At 33.5% G+C, this 7,325-nt stretch overlaps 1 protein-coding gene across 1 annotated transcript in view; it reads right to left on the reverse strand.

Moving 5' to 3' along the window:
* Positions 1-6,994, reverse strand: part of LOC132705115 (leucine-rich repeat-containing protein 24-like) — an 80,847-nt gene extending 73,853 nt beyond the window's left edge. Inside the window, exon 1 of the mRNA XM_060675548.1 lies at positions 6,902-6,994. The gene's annotated coding sequence lies outside the window, so the exon portion shown is untranslated. The remainder of the gene's footprint in view (positions 1-6,901) is intronic.
* Positions 6,995-7,325: the final 331 nt, after the last annotated feature.

Raw genomic sequence — 7,325 nt, forward strand, 5'->3', positions numbered from 1 at the left:
AATGTCATTTACCGATTAAAAACATCAATTAAAGTAGTATGGTATGAATATATTTATTTATATATGAATATTTTTGAATATTTATTTATATATGAATATATTTTCTTTAATATTGCGGATTTTGGTTACTGGTAATAAGAATTGAAGAGATAATAAATGTGGTTCAAGGATCCTTTTTGTAAAAATATGTTCATTATCATTATTATACAAAATAATGTTTTCTATCATACTTACTTCACCCAATCAATATGTCTTTACGAAAATTAGTTAGTGAGTAGCCTTTCGAGGATCAAAACGAATTTTGTTGCAATAAAGGTCAGTGTAGATTGTAATAATTTTGTCTATAAAATCTCCTTTTCCTTTAAATAAAATTTGGTCAATGCAAGTGATTACTTAGAGGCAATACAATTTCTAACATGCTCATCTTTTTACATAACAACTCTTTACTAAGTTGTTTATCAAATGGTATGTTATTATTATAATCTATTCAGATATTTATGTTAATGTTATAAATCTCATATAACTGAAACACGACTCAGTGTTCCCTTCACACAAACTCGATTCGCGAAATTAAAAATCCCTGCAGCATAGAGTTTCAAAAATGAATCCGCGGCAGCGGGACTTAATTGCAATAAATCCGAGAATTAAACCGTTCGTGTAACAATTCGTTTCCAGGTTTTTCCATAAACCAATTTTGAAATTGCCGAATTGGCATTGTTTGGACTAAGTCTGGCAAAGGAAAATGCAGAATTATCTTGCACAAAAGGGTTTTAGCCCCGGCCTGCATAAAATATTGCGTATATTTTATCACTCTCACAAAGTACCGGGTCCTAATTTATTAAGGACATAAATTATTCGAAATGGTTTAAGTAGAGAGGAACGACAATTAAAAGGCGTATAACCCTTTGCCAGATCTAGGAAATAAAGGAAGAAAAACGTAGTTTATGTTTTCAGGACTTAACTGGGATTTATTTGGAGCGTTTTTTTGCGAGCCTAAATCTGAAATCGATAATTATTGTGGCGCCAAGCCTTTCGGAGTTAAATGCCGGGATACTCTAAAGATGAGAAGGAGCAAAAGTATCCGGCTGGATAAATGAGCAAACAAAATCAGAGTCATTTGAATTTAATTGATTTCATCACCGAGGATTATTATAAATCCCAGAAAAGCCGACTTTGAAATTATTAAATACCACTAATTTTTCGACACAAAAGTTATTATATTAATTATACTGTCATAATTTTCCCTAGTTTAGTTTTGAATACTATTTTTTTGATCATCTATAGCATAATAAATCATAAATCAGCAGTAAATATATGGTGGCAAACCTGAAACTTGTAAAACCATGAAAATTTTCCAGATGAAACTAAGGGGTGTTTTTTTTTCGATGTATAGAACTTTAAGTTGCAATAAAACATCGATGGATTATTCGATTGACATGAATTTTATTTATCCGAAAGATAATCTTGTGGCATTACATTTTAAATATGATTTCTGGCTTATGATCGCCACGACTGGCGCGGATGTAGTCCAATCTGGAAGTCCAATTTTCGATGATTTTTTCCAACATTTGTGGCCATATATCGGCAATAACACGGCGAATGTTGTCTTCCAAATGGTCAAGCATTTGTGGCTTATCCGCATAGACCAATGACTTTACATAGCCCCACAGAACGTAGTCTAGCGGTGTTAAATTGGAGGCCAATTCGCAGGTCCAAAACGTGAAATTAGGCGGTCACCAAACGTGTCTTTCAATAAATCGGTTGTGGCACGAGCTGTGTGACATGTTGCGCCGTCTTGTTGAAACCACATCTCTTGGACATCATGGTTATTCAATTCAGGAATGAAAGAGTTAGTAATCGTAGCTCTATACCGATCACCATTGACTGTAACGTTCTGGCAATCATCGTTTTTGAAGAAGTACGGACCATTGATTCCACCAGCCCGTAAAGCGCAGCAAACAGTCAGTTTTCCTGGATGTAAGGGTGTTTCGACATACACTTGGGGATTAGCTTCGCTCCAAATGCGGCACTTTTGTTTGTTGACGTAGCCAAAATTCGCTTATGAAAATCGGGAACAACCGCAATCTCGTTTTGGCTCCATTCGATGAATCTACGCCTTACTTGATGATCATTTGATTTCAATTATTGCACGAGTTGGATTTTTTAAGCACATAAACCAAGATCCTTCTGCAAAATCTTCCATAAAGTGGATGGACACAGATCCAATTCCTGTGCTCGATGGCGGATGGACTCATTCGGGTCTTCCTCAATGCTACGCTCTACAGCAGTAATAGCTTCTTTACGCACCGTACGGTGTCTCTGCGGATAAGAGTTATCAATAAGAGTAAACGTGATGCGAAAACGTTCCATGGTTAATCGAATTAACTGCTCTGATGGACGATTTCGTCGACGATAAAATGGACGTAGTGCGCGATACGCATTCCGCACAGAACCATTATTTTCGAAATAAAATTGCACTATTTGCAAGCGTTGTTCAGGCGTGAGTCTATTCTTGATGAATTGCCAACCCAAACTGAGAATAAATCACTTGACAGCTGTTAAATCGATCGCCATCTTGAACAGCAATGCCAACTTAAAGTTCTATACATCGAAAAAAACACCCATTACAAATACGTACCCAAATATCAACTGTCAAAATCGAAATATCACTTTAACCTTTTTATAGAAATATCTAAAAAAATATATTCAACATTTCTTTCCCTTATAATTACTAAGATTGTTCAAAATAAATAAGAACTAAAAGTTCAGATTTTCACGAAATTATATATTATGACATGACAATTGTTTCGACAACACCGTGTCTTTATCAAATGTAATCTTTACAAACTACCTGCTACTATATATACCGAAAAATGACCATAAAACCTTAATTAATGTTGTGAGAATTTAAGTTCAACAAGTTCAAAGGAGAGGTATTTAAATCTAATTGAACGTTAAGCAATACATTTGAATGTCTCATTTTGTTAGTCTTCATTGCTTACAATAAATTTGATTTTCTACTCTTTGTGGCTGTATGCAAAATATCAAAATTGTAGTCAAAAATGTGTTTTTCTGTGTTTAAGTGTGTAGCATAATTGGAATCCAGACTATTGTTTCTAAACGCTCTTTTATGTTCGTTAATGCGTTTCTTGAAGGCTCTAAATGTTTGTCGAATATAAATTTTAGGACAAGATCCGTATTTCAACCTGTAGACACCTGATTTTTGAGATTTTGGACATTTCGTTTTATTGTTTTCCAATTATTTTCCTATTGTGTTGTTAGTTTGAAAGCTATTTTTAAACCAAATTTTGAAAAATGTTTCGAAACTAGCTTTCAGAACTAACAACCCAGTAGGGAAATACTTCAAAAACAATATAACGACATGTCCAAAATCTAAAAAATTAGATGTCTACAGGTTGAAATGCGGATTTTGTACTAAAATTTATATTGGACAAACAGGTAGATCCTTCAAGAAACGCATTAATGGACATAAAAGAGCATTTAGAAACAATAGTCCGGATTCTAAATTATGCTACACACTTAAACATAGAAAAACACATTTTTTACGACAATTTTGATATTTTACATACAGCCACAAAAAGTAGAAAATCAAAACACAATGAGATAGTCAAATGTATTGCTTAACGATCAATTAGATTTAAATACCTCTCCTTTATTGAACTTAAATTCTCACAACATTTATTAAGGTTTTATGGTCATTTTTCGGTATATATAGTAGCAGGTAGTTTGTAAATATTACATTTGATAAAGACACGGTGTTGTCGAAACAATTATCATGTCGTGAAAATCTGAATTTTTAGTTCTTATGTATTTTGATAAATAGATTTTCATCAAGTAATAGCCACCTCAGTTCAACTAAGAATGTTCGCTTTTTAATACCTTGAACCTTTGCGTATCCGAAAAATTGTATATAGGAGTCTTAGTCACGACTTTCGTTTAATACGAGCAGAGCGAGTGTTTAATAAACGAATATCTCTAAAGATATTTATAAACTTATTACATAATACAGTTTTCCTAGGACCATTAGTTTTTGGCTACATTTTTGCAGGAGAGAACTAATAACATAATACTAATAATACTGAGTGTGACGTGACTTACAGACCAACGTCAAAATACCATCAGTGGCTCAGAAAACTACGGAAAACATCCGATCGCTTCCAAACCGGTGGCAAAAGTATTGCCACAGAGTTTAACGAAGCAAACGTCTTAAAGTGATACTTTGCGTATGCCTAAGCACTACATAGTTGCCTATTTTAGAATAGAGAAGTAGATGATTAAAAAATTAGGTCAAGATTATCGATTTGCACTTTTATGTCCGGGATGCTAAAAGATATGAAACTCATACTAAGCAAAATAATGAACAGGCAATATTCATTTGGTACCAAGTATTATACAGCTGAAATATGCTGCAGCGACAATTCGGGACCGAAGCCAAGTTCTACGTAGTATTTGAAAATCAGATTGGCAGGCAAGTAAAAATTTTACTCATATTTTATACAACGTGGACGTTTTATTCCAGAACTATATAGTGCCCGACAGCAGTCGTTTCAATATGCATTATATTACACTCGGTCGAACCGTTTTGGGGCAAAAAGGCAGAAGCAGAAAATCCGAGTCGCGAAAATGACAGATTCAAACAAAAAGCAAACCGCTAACAAGAAAAACCAATATCCTTTGTTCCATAAAACAAATTTTTCGGGTTTCCGCGTTTGCCGTCTGAATTCCACCTCACGGGGTATTATTATAAAGGCCCGAACGCTTTTAAGCTCTAAGAACCGCTAGCATAGCGAGAATTCCGCAGAATTTATGTGCAAATCAGCTCGGTTGACATCATAAATTCATCACTTTGGTTACCCGGTTTTCATATGCGGCGTGAGCTCCGAATGTGCGGGCTACTTGGTGCTCCTACTAGCTGGGACGGAAAACGACAAATGACAATTTAATTTCAATTTTTTATGTCCCTCACAGTCTTCACGAATTTTACTTCCTTACATTTAAGATTTAATGCACAAAGGGGATAAGTTAGATTTTTTTAACATTGAGTTATGAGCTCGACAATCAAACTTGGTGCAAGAACGGGATGAGATATCCTAACAATAAAGTTATAAGCACTTATGAACTCTAGAAATTTATGATTGTTGTGACTAATTTAACGCTATTTTATTGGATAATCATGTAGTGTATCCCATTCTTTTGCAAAGGTATACTTTTCTTTTTTGTTTTCATTTTATTTCAAATAAATAACCAAAGGGAATTTTAAAATTGTTAGTATAGTTTGTTACTACAGGCAACGTACGGAAGAGAGAAAAGTGAAAAGACAATCCGTTGTCCATATTATAAATTGAAACGATTTAGATTAAAGGAAAATGATATTAATAAAACAATACATATTAATGTTGAATATACTCTTTAAATCACAAGGCTCATCTTATTCATTCGAAGACATGGGTAGTATTTAAGCCAAATTTACAGTTACAATTTAAATTTCATAGCCCAATTCTGAAAGCTATGGTAGCTATGATTTGGTTAGTATAAATATTTGTTAGTATATAAAAAATAAATTAAAAAACAACGCCTTTATACCTAATAACTTGTATTATGTTTTGGGTGCCTTAAACCATATTGAAACCATACACAGTGTTTAATTTAAAAAAAAAAAAAACACTTCCAGTGCTCAAGATTTTTTTCTTTATTAAACTAGTAAGCGGCCTAAATTTAAAAAGCAAGAAAACGGTTAGTTTTGTTTCGAAGTCTAACTAACTTTAATTGCAAAACAAAATTGAACTTCATCTATATATTTGTTTCGTTTCACTGTTAGTGCAAGTGTTCATCTATTTATAAAATTATTTCTACAATTGATTTTTATGATGAAACAAATCTTCAATTTTAATTCCATGCGTAACAGCATTCGTTCAGCTTATATAAAATTAAAGGTCTTCAACCTTAGCTACGTATTTAACATAAGCCAGGTATGTAGACCTATATTATTTACGTGTTATCGAATTAAATCCGTTAGGCTCAGGTTTACTTTACATGCGAAAAACTTTTTCTCTCCTACGCATTACAGATATATGTTGGATTTGATTAAAATCACCATTGCTGATATGAAAAATTACTCACAAGAACAGTATAATACAATTTTCTTTGGTTAAGTGTTTTAACTTCACTGTACATTAGAAACAAGTTGGATATTTAACTATCCCTAGTTCTGATTATTTTCTACTAAAATAGTTTCAAATATTGGTTAGTTTCTATACTACAAAATATATAGGATAATAAAAGGTTTATAAAACATTGGTTAGTCCGCAAAATATATATAAAAATTGTTTGTATTAAAAAACTAAATTAACTTCGATAAAAAGGAAAAATTCACGTCAATACTTACTTAAATGCCAGATCAAAGCAGAGCACAATTAGTATAGACAAGGAGAAATTTTGCGGGAAAAAAAAAACAATAAAAAAAATAGTAGTAAACTAATTAATGTGAGGTTATGTTTGGGACATGTATTGTGATTTTAGGTTTAGTTACTGTAATGTTTTCAAAGTGTGGTTCTGAACTAGTTGTTAAAAAATCAACAGCGATAATTTCAAAATTAAAGAACTGAAGTTAAAAGTTTACTACCAAAAATAGCATTAATAAAGCTAATCCAGTGAGATATTCTACAAACAACCCCATATTTGTAACACTTTTAGTTAAGGCCTTACATATTCATGTTTTTGCCTGTGGAGGTTAGTGTAATAACGAGCAATAAAAAAAATCAACAACCAGGTTTTAGTACCGTCCGGTCAATTTCCTTGGAATCGTAAGTGAGTCATATTTCTGAAACGGACTTAACTTCTCAGTTTTAAGCAATTAAACAAAAAATATGTATGTACTTACATTGTGTTCTTGCAGCTCTGCCTTAAGTCGCCTCCATCTACACGGTTAAGTAAATAAATACATGCGTCGCAACGGCCGAATAACACGAAAATTATATAACCTCGAATACGCGTCGGCGAATTTAAAAGACTGGCATCGGTTTTGGATGGAGACGCCCCGTGGCGGCGTCGCGCTGCCGAAACGGAAGACGTCACTACGCCGGTCCACCCTGGAGGCGACGGATTAATATCTTGTAAGGTCATCGCTGCTGTTTCGGTTTGGATATTGTCCACTAAATGGCTTTCTCGCACGCCCTCCGTCAAAACGGACCTTGGTTAAATAGTGCACCGCCAGCAAAAAAGTTGTGTTTTTGCTAAATAAATAATGCAAAATACATATGTTGCTAGTTTACAGATCGCTAGAGTTTAAAATCTCCATAACATTT

This window comes from Cylas formicarius, unplaced genomic scaffold, assembly GCF_029955315.1.
Source record: "Cylas formicarius isolate icCylForm1 unplaced genomic scaffold, icCylForm1.1 PGA_scaffold_7__23_contigs__length_41026272, whole genome shotgun sequence".
Lineage (NCBI taxonomy): Eukaryota > Metazoa > Arthropoda > Insecta > Coleoptera > Brentidae > Cylas > Cylas formicarius.